This window comes from Acipenser ruthenus, chromosome 42 (genome assembly GCF_902713425.1).
Source record: "Acipenser ruthenus chromosome 42, fAciRut3.2 maternal haplotype, whole genome shotgun sequence".
Lineage (NCBI taxonomy): Eukaryota > Metazoa > Chordata > Actinopteri > Acipenseriformes > Acipenseridae > Acipenser > Acipenser ruthenus.
Genome location: NC_081230.1, coordinates 9,714,911 through 9,729,901, shown reverse-complemented (window position 1 = coordinate 9,729,901; position 14,991 = coordinate 9,714,911). Strand labels below are relative to the sequence as shown.

The following is a 14,991-nucleotide window of genomic DNA, read 5'->3' as shown; positions in this document are numbered from 1 at the left end:
GTGATGTACTAATTAAGGTTCCATTCGTGTTCTTAAATTGCCTTACGATTTGTAGCGCCTTTTAATATGCGTTTTTGTTGTGTGTGTGAGATATATATATATATATATATATATATATATATATATATATATATATATACTGCCATTTTTTTAATGCACAATGTAATGTTAACAGACTTGTTTTGGTCTTGAGTTAAAATCAATTCGGAAAGTTTTTATTTAGTTTTTTAAAAAATATTTAAGCACTCGAATTATCGTCGATCTAATGCATGTTGTTACACGGCATTATATTAATAATATTAAAAACACAAAGCTTATTAAGCACAAAGGCTTAATATCTTACTTATGCTGGTTTATATGTTGGTGTGAATTGCCGTTCAAGTGTGTGTAATTATATATATATATATATATATATATATATATATATATATATATATATATATATATATATATGTAAGTTTTTGCTCAAAAGAACCAACTTCCCATCGCTTCGGTATGTTTACCGCGATGTCATGGTAACCACACTCACTTATTTGTACTGAAATCTATTAATGTTCTTATGATGTCATTTACTACATAGTTAATGATGTAACGATCTACTATTCCTGTCTATTTAAACGTTACTGAATCTATTTATCCGTTTTTTTCCCGTTATTCTTCTACTGTAAGTAATTCTTGTTTCTTCAAAACTACAAATTTCTTAGTCATTCATATTTTGTTCAGATTTTGTGTTGAACTACTTAATTTCATATGTTGGGTGATTTCTGTGTGATTATATATATATATATATATATATATATATATATATATATATATATATATATATAATATATATTACACACACAATGTAAATACATTGTACAGCTTGGTATATCATTCCTTTAGTATAAAGCATTATTATGACCAAGTGTACTGAACAAAAATACAAATTAAGAAAAGCAAACCATATTTATCAGTGCTAAATAAACGGAATGTTTCCTATAATGTAAAAGAAGCACGTGGTGAGATCACAGATATATGTATGTATGTGTGATTTTATATATATATAAATTGACTAAAGTATTATTGGCTAGTAAGTATTATTGAAACAAGTTTCTAAGACAAATGAATGCGGGGGCGTCTGTTAAATTCAGAGCAGGCCAATGGCGGCGTGGGAGTGCAAACTCGCTTTTACACCGCAGCTCAAGAACAAAGAGCCCAGCTGATAAAGTACGTTGTTCAAAATAACCATTTTTAAGCGTGTGATCTTTGCAATGTTGCATTTTTAAGGTGTTCGTGTGTTTTTAAACATGCTGTCGCATTCCACTATCGCCTTGTTGATTTTATAATGTAAGGTGCAGTGAGCGGTCATTGTCCGCCGCGCTTTCCAATTAATAACATTGCAAGACTTATTTAAGGAAAACCATTTCCTTATATTAATATGAGATTAAAAACTAATTTAAAACACCAAAAACTAATGTAAAGCACCATATAATGCATTTCCTCAAAATCACAGAATTCTATCACCAACTAACAATCAGAAATGCATGTTTTTTTTTTTGCATGGCTTTTATTGTATTGATTTATCTATTTACCTATATATTGATTGATTATTTGCTTTGGTTTTTTTTTTAAGCAACATAGCCCAATATATCGACCCACACTGCGGCTATTCCATTGTGCCTTTGATCGGGTCGACGAGCAGATGTCGCGATACAGATCAGATACTTGTGAGATTTAAAAGATTTCCTCCAACCGGCAGCTGCCACAGAAGGCCAAGGTCAAGTTAAGAAAATCAGACAAACAGGGTCGTAACGAGAGTCTAGACGCACAAGAATGAACTTCACACTTTCTGTCGAGTTTGCATGCAAACAACCAGCAATTAAGGAATCCGTCAACACAAGAGAGAGGCTCTCAAGAAAGTGAAAGAACAAAAAGAGAGAAAAATACTGGCATCTCATGAAAACACGTTGCTTTAACTTGAAGCATTTCTTTCCTTTTAAAGGAAGTGTGTGTAAGCGTTGGGGGAAAAAATCAATTTTCTATAATATTTGAAAATTGCAATACAAAATAAATAGCATTATAGGGTATCGGAGGGACACAGTTTAAAATGATTAGTGTCATTATCGGCTGTGCGTTTAATGCATGTAATATTACGTCTTTACTGTTCTTAACACTTTTTCATATGATGTATTTTGTCTTCACGCTCAGTATAGGCTTTCCCGGGTATCTTAACCGTTTACATGTAACTCCTTCTCTATAGTGATTCAATTCGAAATCCGTGAACGCCGGTATTTTTCAATTAAAGTGAATTATTTGGTGTGTGTGTTTATTTATATATATATATATATATATATATATATATATATATATATATATATATATATATATATATATATATATATATAATGATTTCTCCAGAAATAACTAACTTGGAAGTTTGCCGAATACATTGAAACAGAAGCTCTGTGCACAAACTGACGCATTTGATGCAAACATTCATATTTGAAAACATTTAAAAATAACGTTTCCTAACCCTATACCCTTTGAAAGAACACACACACACATTTCTCATTTCTGTCTCGCTTTACAGCAGGACAAACAGGTATCTGGTTCTTAACTGGGGGAGCTGCAGTACCCCCAATATTATATCAGCTGGCTCTTTGAGCTTTATTATATATATATATATATATATATATATATATATATATATATATATATATATATATATATATATATATATAATATCTTGCTCTTAATTGTATTAATGCTTGTACTGTGATTCTTGAAATGTATTTTTGTTTACGACTGTAAGTCGCCCTGGATAACGGCGTCTGCTAAGAAAATATTATTATTATTATTATTATTATTATTATTATTATTATTATTATTATTATTATTTATTAATAATAATAATAATTTAAGAATAAGCTCGGATAACTTAAGAAACCCTTTTAATTTTTTTTTTTTTTCCCCAGATCACATACATATGCAATTATAAACAGAATAAATATAAACTACTTGAGACTGTAATTTTGATTTCACTACAATACATACATTTGTTGTTGGGGGGAAAAAAGTTAGGATTTAGAGTCATACATTCCCCCAGATGTAGCAATTGTGTTATGTTGGGAAGCTGTGTGTGTGTTATTGTGAATTGGATGTATTATGGACAGTGTAGTGCACTCGAATCAGCAGTTTTTAATTATTATAATTGATCTAAATCTTTTGCCCAAATGGTTCTTTCCGGAACCCCGTGGACACATAGCCCGCTCCGGTTTCCTTGCGGTCCAATGGTTCTTTACTGAACCGCGATGAAACCCCCCTCCCAAGCGTTCTATCCGAACGCATTCCGTTCTACCTCGAGTGCTCGTCTGTAAATCCTTTATCCAATACACTGCAGGCCTGGTGTAGTAAATTCTCTATCCAATTACACTGTACCCCTGAAAGCGTCTTAATTTACTGCTTCAATTAAAGCAGAAAGCTGTTCGTGTGGCCGGACCTTATCATCGCGGCCCAGTTAGCGCGTATAAATCCAGTTTACTGTTCTATTCGGACAGTGCAGCTTCAGAGTCCTGTACAGGGTTAATAATATCGACACACACAAAGGTGTATATATATATATATATATATATATATATATATATATATATATATATATATATATATATATATATATATATATATACAATCTCGATCGATCAAGAGTTGGAAAATGATATGCAGCGTTTCCAGAGTTTTTGTTAAAAATCAATGCCCGTGCCTCTGAGTCTTGTGTGTTTTAATATATAACCCCTCGTGTCTACAAATCTACGGCTTTTTTCAAATCTTCTACCGAACGTCTGGAGTGTGATTTGAAGTTCACAATAAAATAACCGTGCTTCTGAAACACGTTTGGAATAATTTAAGAAGCGTTTCCTGCGGTTTTATGTGTCTAGGGCAGACGAGTATTAAATCGTGCAAGTAGCCAGCATGCCTAAATTAGTTTTCCTGCATCAAAACAATTGAGTGACACAATTAGAATAATTCTCTAGAAACAGTGCGCCGGATCGGACGCATCAAGCACGCCGCCGGTGCTGCAGTAACTTGCAGTATTTCAGGTCACTTTGATTTATTTCGCGGTGTGCTGTGGTGCAGTGCTGTGGAATTACAAGGTGTGTTTTGGAATACTCAGCCATTGAAAAGACAATGCATCAGGAACGCTGCTTTATCGCCGCTGGCTGAGTGTTTGGGTTTGGTTTGGTTTGTGTCAGTAGAAAGAACAAGGAGGAAATGCAACAAATCCACGATGACAACATATTCTCAGTGTTTAATCCAGTCATTCGTGTTTCAATTCGAAATCCGTGAACGCCGGTATTTTTCAATTAAAGTGAATTATTTGGTGTGTGTGTTATATAATTTTTTTTTTTTTTATGATACTAAAACCAGACATTTTTAAGGATGTTTCTCCAGAAATAGCTGACTCGGAAGGTTGCCGAATACATTGAAACAGAAGCTCTGTGCACAAACTGACGCATTTAATGCAAACATTCATATTTGAAAACATTTAAAAATAACGTTTCCTAACCCTATACCCTTTGAAAGAACACACACACACACATTTCTAATTTCTGTCTCGCTTTACAGCAGGACAAACAGGTATCTGGTTCTTAGTCACCCTTGGAAGTCCACACCTGGCTGTATAGAATATTTGCACAACAGGGTATCCTGTGATCGCTGCACTGTAAAGGAAATACCGTATTTTACGGCAAGCTTACCTATATTGACTTAATAAAACTGTATTTGTATTCATTCTCGTGTATGCGTCTGTATTATTCAAGGTATAAGTATTTTACACTCATTTTGAACAACTTTGACCATCATTTTAAAAACCTGTCAATATTAAGGTAAATGTCCCGTACGGTATTTTCTTAGTCATTAATTGTATAGAAGGTCACGTGTTTCTATATTTTGACAAGTATGTTTAATCCATTGCTATTTCAATATGCAATCAATAAAGGTAGCACTCGTGAATAACAAAGCAAGTTACACAGCATAACCATCGGCAGCAACCTTGCAAACGCAGCATCGATAGAAACCCAATCTTTAATGCGTTCTCCTCATTGGCAGCAACAGCATGTATGTGTGTGTGTGTGTGCATATGTATATGGATAAGTGTGTGTGTGTTAGTTATTGGCATCGTAGGTTTTCTTGTTTTATAAAAATAGCTCACAATATGGCAGTCTTGAGTATAGTGGATCCAACACACCTTCCCCTTTAATTGAAATTCATATTGGCCGGCTTTTTTTTATTTTTTAAAACCCGATCCGTTCTATATATTATTTCAATGTACCCATGGGGTCTTGAGATTGGGGTACGTTCTGCACCAACGACACTGCAAGAAACAAAGGCCCAAACTGGAACAAACTAGACTAGGGGGGGGGGGGAATCAACCTCCCCTGTGCAGCCTCCACTCGCACCCCACCCCCTTCATCTCTTCTTGATGCTGGTTTCTAATGGATTAAATCAGTAATGAACCGAACTGATGCACGCCGCACGCAAGCAGAATGCAATGAAACATCCTTTGAAGACCATCGGTTTGTGGGGTTCCTTTAGATATCTGAGGATTCTGAAGGGAAACCCCCAAACCAAACGGATCTTTATAAAACACATGAGGTGGGGGGGTGTCCACTCGCCATTTCAGCAAAAACAAGCCACACCAAAAAGAAAACCAACATGTCAGTGTTTTAGACTGGAAACGCGCTGAGTGGTGTGGTCGCTTTACGCGCATGGGTGTGTTGGTTTGTTTTAATGTAACTCAGTTCAGTCGCGTTGTCTGCTTACTCATCAGCCCGACCCAACCAAAGCCCATGTGTTCGTACAGAGATTTGGTTTCACCGTGGTTTAATCAGAGCCCCACTTTCAATGGGGTTCTGTATAGCGCCAGAAACCGTTTTCATTTAGAACAGATTCAAAAGTCTGTTTCATATTCAAAACATCTAACCACAAAAAAAAAAACATTGACATTTTTCTTTAAACGAGACGTTAGATTTATAGTTGGCCCGCTCCAAATGCTTTATCCAAGCTTGCTTGCTCGCGTCCGTGTATTAAAACGACAGGGTGTGGAGTATAGATGCTTAATGCACAACAGACAGGCTTATTAGGTACGAGAGCAGGATGAAGCCCACACCGGGCATGTGTTTTTGTGAATGGGTTGTATTCGTGTATTGGGCAGAAGAAAATTGAGCTCATGCGAACCAGAACGTATTAAATAAACCTATGAGAAAAAAGGCTGGAAATTCGACAGGAATTATAAAATCTCCGTGGTTAAATAAATACATTAAATAAATGAAATAAACTTCATGGCTAAAGCACTGTGCAAAATAATTATGATAACAAAAATAGTTTTTGTGTTTTCGTGCCACAAAGTTCCGCGGGTATCTGACCAAATTTCTATAAAGTTTAGATACATACAATATAGGGGTGCTATTTGTGTTTTAATGTAAAACACATTGTGAGACATCCAAGATTGATTCAATCAGGACTTTCTGCTAAAGTTTTATTTTCTTATAAGCCGTTGTTTGGGGATCGTTCTGTTTCCCGGGTGTATTTTGTTTCCCGGGTGTATTTTGTTTCCCGGGTGTATTTTGTTTCCCGGGTGTATTTTGTTTCCCGGGTGTATTTTGTTTCCCGGGTGTATTTGTTTCCCGGGTGTATTTGTTTCCCGGGTGTATTTTGTTTCCCGGGTGTATTTGTTTGCGCTTTTTCTGTATTGGGTCTGAAAGTCTATCATTTACTCTTTTTATTAGTGCACGTTTTCCGTTGCCTCTCTTATAATATATAGTTGTGTTACTTCAAAATGGAAATTGGTTTATTATTAAGGTTTGGGCGCGTCGCTAATGCACAGCAAGACAAGGCACATGAGGGGTGGGGAGTGGACATGCTGCATCGATTATACTTCTCATGATTACAGTCCTTGTACTTTCAAGAATATCACTTCCATCAGTCACCTCAAACATCAATAACTTATTGAAATAGCACGCTCTATTACAAGGAAGTCCTGGGCATATGTGTAAAGGGGGGAAAATAACGTTGATGTATGGTCTATGTCTTTATTCAAAACGTTAGGGCTGAATTAACAAACACCAAAATAAACTATAATTCAGTGACAAACGTTTCGACTAAACATTGAAAAATTTCTCCTCGAAACATTTGATTTTTTTGTTTGCATATTTCTTGCGTTGATCAAGATTATAATCACAAAGGATACATTTCAGTAAATGTATAGAGTTTACAAAAATATATAGAAATGTGTCGATTGACGTATAATTCAGAAATGCATTAATTGTGGGTAGTTTTAATTTCGATATTGTCCAAATTGTATTTGTGTACCAAAAAATCAAATGCAAAAAAAAAATCAAATAAATTGTATTCATGTATGTAGTTAGTTTGATTCTGCTATTTTTAATATAGGTCTAATACTGATACCTAAAAAACAACATAAAAGCCCCGTTGCATACTCTTTACAATGCGCCACGTTTCTGGAAACATCTTGCTACAAATTGTCCTACAAAACAAATGGCAGAAATCGAGTTGAAGCCGAACACAGTTCACTGCATTGTCCCAAACTTATGCAATCTGTTGTATTTACATTATTAGAAGTAACTAATTTATATATATATATATATATATATATATATATATATATATATATATATATATATATATATATATATATATAAATTACACTTTTAATAAATCCAAATTATTTCAAATGAATTTGGAAGGAACGGTTACGGTAACATTGTAACGCTGTGTATAATCGAGGCAACTAATAAATAAACAAACACATAAATAAATAAATAAATAAATAGATAGATCAAGAAAAATGTCCCCGAGAGTTGCTGGCGAGAGTGTAAATAATTCTTACCCCTGGTTTGCACAATAACGCGTGCCAATGCTTCCGGTTACAATACTAAATCTAAATCACACAAGTCTGTTTTTAAGCCGTCTTCAATAAGAGGAAACGGTCAAATACCCGTAAACACATCTTTACATCTCCGGTTTATTTTATTTATTTGTATTTATTTATTATTTGTAGTAGTAGTAGTATCGTTGTTGTTGTTTGCTGGAGCGCGCGCTATGCTTGTTTTATAGCGCGTCGCCGGAACCGAATTTCTGTTTTGATTCGATACAAATATCGTTCCGGTCCGGCCTGCAAAGGCTCGAGCAGCAGGTAAGCTTGTTTAGAATGTTCCTCTCTCTCTCCACTCACACACACACACACGCACACACACTCACACTCACACACACACTCACACACTCACACACACACACACACACTCACTCACTCACTCACACACACTCTCACACACACACACGCACACACACTCACACTCACACACACACTCACTCACTCACTCACACACACTCTCACACACACACACGCACACACACTCACACTCACACACACACTCACTCACTCACTCACACACACTCTCACACACACACTCACACTCACACTCACTCACTCACTCACACACTCACACACACGAAGGCAGACATATAAAATGTTTCCATTCTAAGTTACAGACCTGCCGCGTCGGAAGCCCAAGTTCAAGTTAGAAGAGGCGGTCACTGGCCACTCCAGACACAATAACAAAGCGAGGGCCAGTCCCTGTATAATTACAAAAGCGATCTCCACACTAATCCTCATTGTGTTAAATACATTCCTTTGACGCGTGCATGCACACACACACACACACACACACACACACACACACACACTTACTTTAGCATTCCTATATTTGTAGGGATTTCTCATTCTCTCACTATATTTTTATTTACCATTTCTAACTCCAGTCAGACAAAAACTCCACACAGGGTGAAAGTCGAGTTGTTGTTTTGTTTTGTGGTTTTTTTTTTTAAGGCATATTTAGTTCTTAACGTGTTTTACAAAGTGGGGACGTCCCCACAACGTCGTTTTTTCAGGAGTTACTATCTTTTGTGGGGACATTGACTGAAATTGCGTCCCCACAGTGATAGTAACACACACACACACACACACACACACACGAAAAGCCTCCATCACAACTGCGTGGATTCAAGTAACGGGTTTATTTCATGTGTTCTTCAGCTTGGCAGCTACATTACAAACGGAGGGCGGCTGAACGTTACCTGTGTAAATGCACACAGGGTGTATATTCAGATTTCCCAGCCTCTATATTCGCCTGCAGTGTGCCTGTCTGTGTCGCTTCTCTGACTCGCTCTTCGCCTGGATTCCTGTTCTCAGCACCTGGACGATTGGAAACCAATTTCTTCTCATTCTTCGGATCATTTACAACTCGGCTGCTGCAAAATACCTTCAAATAGCAACACGGTCGGTCTTACAAAGTGCTTTAGCGAGACTCCCCTATACTGATTGAATGGATTTAAATGAGTCTTCATTGCGTAAAGCTCCGTTTTTTTATTGTTTATTTTACAACAAAAAAGGGTCTTGCACATAATATCTACAAGTGGTATAAATACGTATATAATTTACGTGATGCAACGCGCTTTTATAAATAACTATAATTTCAGTGAACACCTTTATAACCAATGCGTGGAGTACCCTTCGGAGTAAATGTGTGGCAACTGTCGGCCTCTGTTTCCTTTGCTGAAATACGCACACGCTCCACTGTTAGTCTGTCTATCAGAAATCACATTTCGAAAGTACACACTGTAAAATCAAACCTCAGAATTAAACACCAATCTGGAGCTTTTGAGTGTTAGCAAAATATACTAGTGGAAATACACGAAAGTGTGTTTTTATAATGCGTCCGAGTCGTGTTTACTTCCTAAACACGTGATTTACAACCTAAAGGTAAACTCGTTGATATGAATATTAATACACGACCCAGAACCGTGTATAAAGACGAGTCAACAGAGCGAGTAAGGTTGCACTTGTGCAGTTAGCTATATGAAAGAGAAATACAAATTGCATCTCTATGAAAAAATACTGTACAAGTAAACTCGACAACTTTTTTTTCAACCCATAACTTATTTTCATATAGATAAGCATTCTCGACCACCCTGTACATTGTACGCATAGATCGATGACTGAAGTGATTAAATAAAGAAATTAATTCAATATAAACCACTGTTTTATTATTCCAGTGGTACATTTTGTGATTTTGTGTTACTGCTTGAGATCCACATACTTCATAAATAAAATCAAGGAATATTTTTCGTGTGGGAAAGGCTTATAAAGCTCTGTCTCCTCCTATTTGGTTGCAAAAAGGAAACTTTTTTTAAAATCAATTTTGCTGATTTCAATAACCAAAAGGCTGTACAAAAAAAATGCTGCAATTTGGGGTAAAGATATTGAGAAATCAACCTGCTGTTTTGAATAGCTAAATAAATAAATACATAAAATAATCAATCATGCGATGCTACAGTTTTAATTCAGATGCAGTGAGTTGAACCCGCTGCCAAATGAACTGTATTTTAAAACACCGATCATCTGGAATCATACAAATATATATGCGAGTGATTGCTGAATTTGAGAGCGTGTAAAGGATAGAATAATGCGATTAGAAATATACAAATCATACATTAGAGGTTATCTAACCTTGGAATGAAAGGCTAATAATCAATCAATCAATCAATCAATCAATCAATCAATCTATTTTATATAGCGCCGTTCATAGTGGACATATGATGATTTCAAGCTGAATTCGAAACACTAAAATATACAAATAATCCACCCATGCATTTCCACGTGTGTCATGTTGCCTGATTTTAAGTTATGCACGTTTGCTTGTGTGCATCCATACATACATGCATGCTTGTCTCGTCTATCGTTTTCATGTTCGCAGTAGAAATACAATACTAAGAAAGGTTTTCCAGCAATCTGCGAGTGTGGGTTTTGTAATCGTTCCGATTTATACCGCTGTTGTATAGTATGGAGCTAGTTTTGTGTGTGATTTTGAAGCTGGCAATAGCTTTTTTGAAATGTAACATTAAATGCAATTAAATACAAACCTCGAAAAAGGCAGTTGCTGATTTAACCGCGATGACTTCATATTAGTGTGCACTGTGCAAATAATTGCCTAATCTAACCCCATAAAAAACGATGCCTTCGTGACCATAACTACACCCAAACTAAGCGGATAACGGAATTCATCGGAAATGGCGGAATTCTCAGCGTTCCACACACTCGCCATATTCCGCAGCAACATCGTCATCATAATTATCATAAGCAGACCGCGAAAGTGACATGAAATATATATATATATATATCTATATATCTATATATATATATATATATATATATATATATATATATATATATATATATATATATATATATATATATATGTATGTTAGTGGTTCGGTTCTAGTTTGGTTAAATTAACACATGTTTTGTCTCCTTCAGAAAGTAGGATATTCAAGACTCGAGCTTTGAAAACGTAGCCCAAACGTGATTGGACAGTTTCTGAAGGCTTTACAGACAGACGCTTATATTAAATTGGAAGTGCTTCATCCATATCTTGTTTGGATATGATTTAGGTTTATTGATATCACTTTGTATAAGCCATTTTTAATACAAATACTAAACGCATCAAATGCAGCACAGAACCCTCCGCAGAAATCTCATTCATTTCATTTTAGCTTCTCAGCTCAGTTAAGAACTTTAAAAAAAATGTTTCTTGTAATTTTGGTTGTACTCATTTGAATTTATTATTATTATTATTATTATTATTATTATTATTATTATTATTATTATTATTATTATTATTATTATTATTATTTGATTTTATTGTATTTTATTACACCTTCTTGACCTGATCCCTCTTGCAAAAAATATTTTAATTTCAAAGCGACTTTTCTGGGTAAATTAATATAACCGTTTGTGCAGAGCGAAACATTCCCGACGCTGAGGTCAAAACTGCAGTGTTGCGAGTCACATCTAAGCCTTATTAATTGAACTTGCATTTGAGACGCGATTTAAGAATTAAGGGGGTCCCAAGCCAACAACTTTTGAAGGGGCCAATGCCATAGCCTTGATAGTTAAGTAGAATGCTCTAGGTATCCACGGCTTTCTCTGTGCACCCATAGCGTTCTGTATAGTCTGTTTAGAACTAATCCTACTGACAGAAGACGATTCTATCTATCATGTGATCGTACATTCGTAACGGGTTCCAAATTCGATTCTTCACAAAAGCTTCGATTTGCGGAACTCCTCATGTGTTCCATTAACAGGTCGTTGGGTTTCATGTTGTCCTGTTTGTAAGAAACTGAAAACAAAACGACGGTTCCCCAGGAAGATCAAAGGAACCGCGCGGTTCTGTATAGAACTCTCAGGACCCTCTGTTACGCATGCGTAATATCTGAGCTGCATGGTGCATATATCTGCAGAAATGTCTGCATTAAAAAAGGTGTTAAGATATTTGATTAAAAGAGAGTTTTGTATCTTTAATGAGCTCCTTAAAGTAGGTAATTATTATTATTATTATTATTATTATTATTATTATTATTATTTATTATTGGTGGTGATGATTAATATCGTTATTAATCTTATTGTTGATAGTATTATTTATATTGCTATTGGTATTAATATTAGCATTCATATTGTCAGTATTATGTATTTATTTTGAGAATACCGAATCACATCCTTTTGAACATTCAAAACTTTTACTCGAGTCTGTAATTCAAATTTTAAACAGGAAAAACAAAACGCAACATGTTCCCATGATAACACTGGCTTCTAAAACTCGCTTACAACATTGTAAAAAAAAACTGCATTAAATACGAGTGTGCATTTCAATCGATTATATTATACTATCGAACAGGACATTTTCGTGACGCCTTCAAAAATAATTAAATATATTTCATAGAATTAAAATAAAATTGAATGCGACTTGTCAGATAGCATCGATACATTCCCAGGCTGCAATAGGGGAAATAATGTAGGTTTCTTAATAAAAAATAATTTAAAAAAAAAAAACAAAAACGTGTGGTTTAAATTCAGCGTGCATGTAGACCGTGCATGCTGTTTCAAATTAGTTTGATTTCTTGTGTAGTCTCATATACATTCAAAATGTATTACAGGGGGAAAAAAAAAGTATCTAATGGGTGTATCTGATTTAATTTGGTAATAATTCTGTGTGTCTTTTGTTTGTACCTTAATATTGACTCGTTTGCAACTGAGCACAGTCTGTGGACCGCCTGTGTTTTATACAAAGACCGCTTTGTAGAGAATCTTCAGAAGAAAAAAAAAAGTATTCGGGTTCTATCGAATGCCGTGAGGGTTCGATGAGGGTTCTGTACAGAACACTCGTTGCCTGTATTAAAAGGATGATTTAAAATGATGTGATTTCTTTGAAAGAGGACGATCGCGTGAGATTCTTTTAATCGTTTTGAAATGTTGCCAGTGTCACCGGATACTGCATTGGAAGAAAGTAAACCGCACAGCTGCAGGTTCGCTGGCACGGAGCGCTGGGGGGGGATGATCATCAGGTATTTATTTCCATTTTGAAACGGGCAGAGAAGAAACAGCACGAAACACACCTCTGTGAGGGGCACTTAATAAATCGAGAGACACACACGGGGGGGTGTAAAACCAAAACCATATAAACAAAGCGTTCACTGTGCCGCGTTAATAATAATAATAATAATAATAATAATTGCTTGTTCACCTAGGAGCTCCATATACACGTGCCACTAGTTTGTTTACTTGTTCTGTTTTTGGTTTTACAAACAAAATAATAATAATCGCGCGGTGCTAATTGTTTTCGTGAATATAGCCCGCACGCTATTAATGCACGTTTCTAATGCTCTGGTATTGTTTTGGTAAAGTGTGCGTTGAGACAGGCTGTGAACGGCCAGGCTATCGAAGTTCAAGTTCAAGTCTGCGTCATGTCTGTGACGCGGACAGCGAGACTCCGCCCCTCCTGCCGATGAAATATGCACGGGCGATTTCCATATTCCTTTGACAAAATGTTAAAAAGATATTCAAAATTATATATATATAATATATGGGTATCAGGCCTTCAGCAATAAAACCAGCATATCTAATCTCTCTCTCTCTCTCTCTCTCTCTCTCTCTCTCTCTCTCTCTCTCTCTCTCTCTCTCTCTCTCTCTCTCTCTCTCTCTCTCTCTCTCTCTCTCTCTCTCTCTCTCTCTCTCTCTCTCTCTCTCTCTCTCTCTCTCTCTGTCAAGGGAAAGTGTGTTTGAAAACAAACAGTGGAGGTACTTCTAGGTTTTTGATGCCATGGTAACCACATATTTCTATTTAAATCTATTAATGTGCCTGTTTATTTACATAGCGATCTACTATTGCGTTCTACTAAACCTGCATTCATCACGGTATTGAGGCTACTTCGCTATTGATTGTCCTTTATTGGTGTGGGCGTGCGTGTAAAGCAGTTAAGGTGGCAGAAGCAGTAACTATAGAATTATGGGTACTCGGGATATGCAAATGACAGCATTACAAGAGCCAATCAAATTGCGTGAAAGTCGCCAAAAGGCTAACGTGCATATATTTATAGAATTAGAACATGTAAAATTGTTCTAGAACCCGCGAAAAAATAAGCGTTCCACAGAGCGATAAAGATGGTTCTATATGAGGGGAAAGAAACGAGTCTGTGTGTGTCTTAGACCGATACGATTTACTATGCAGCGCCAACGATGTAAAAAAAAAATATACCTGCTATAAATAAGGATTTGGACCTTAAATAAAAGCCTTTTCCCATTCTTATAAAAGTCCTTTCCGTGTCTTTGTGATTTATTGCAGTGCACTAGCCCAAGCGCGGAAATGAATGACTCGCACTCAGTGCGAATGTGACCACGCTGTGCCTTCATAAAACCATCAGCATTTCAGATAAGCGGCAGGCCCGGCACTCGGAGAATAGAAGGACGCTTCGGTGAAATCATTCAGACCGCTTGTCGGGTTAAACCCCGATCTCCCGCACGCTGTTAAATCACACCGGTGCTTTGAATGCGAGGCTTTCTCCAGCTCGCTTGTGTGCTTCCAGAGTGGAGATGACATT

General features: G+C 36.1%; 1 protein-coding gene across 3 annotated transcripts in view; it reads left to right on the top strand.

Annotated features, from left to right (window-relative positions):
* Positions 1 to 14,991, top strand: part of LOC117401017 (calcium-binding and coiled-coil domain-containing protein 1) — a 91,334-nt gene that overhangs the window by 48,779 nt on the left and 27,564 nt on the right. The gene's annotated exons all lie outside the window — the stretch shown is intronic.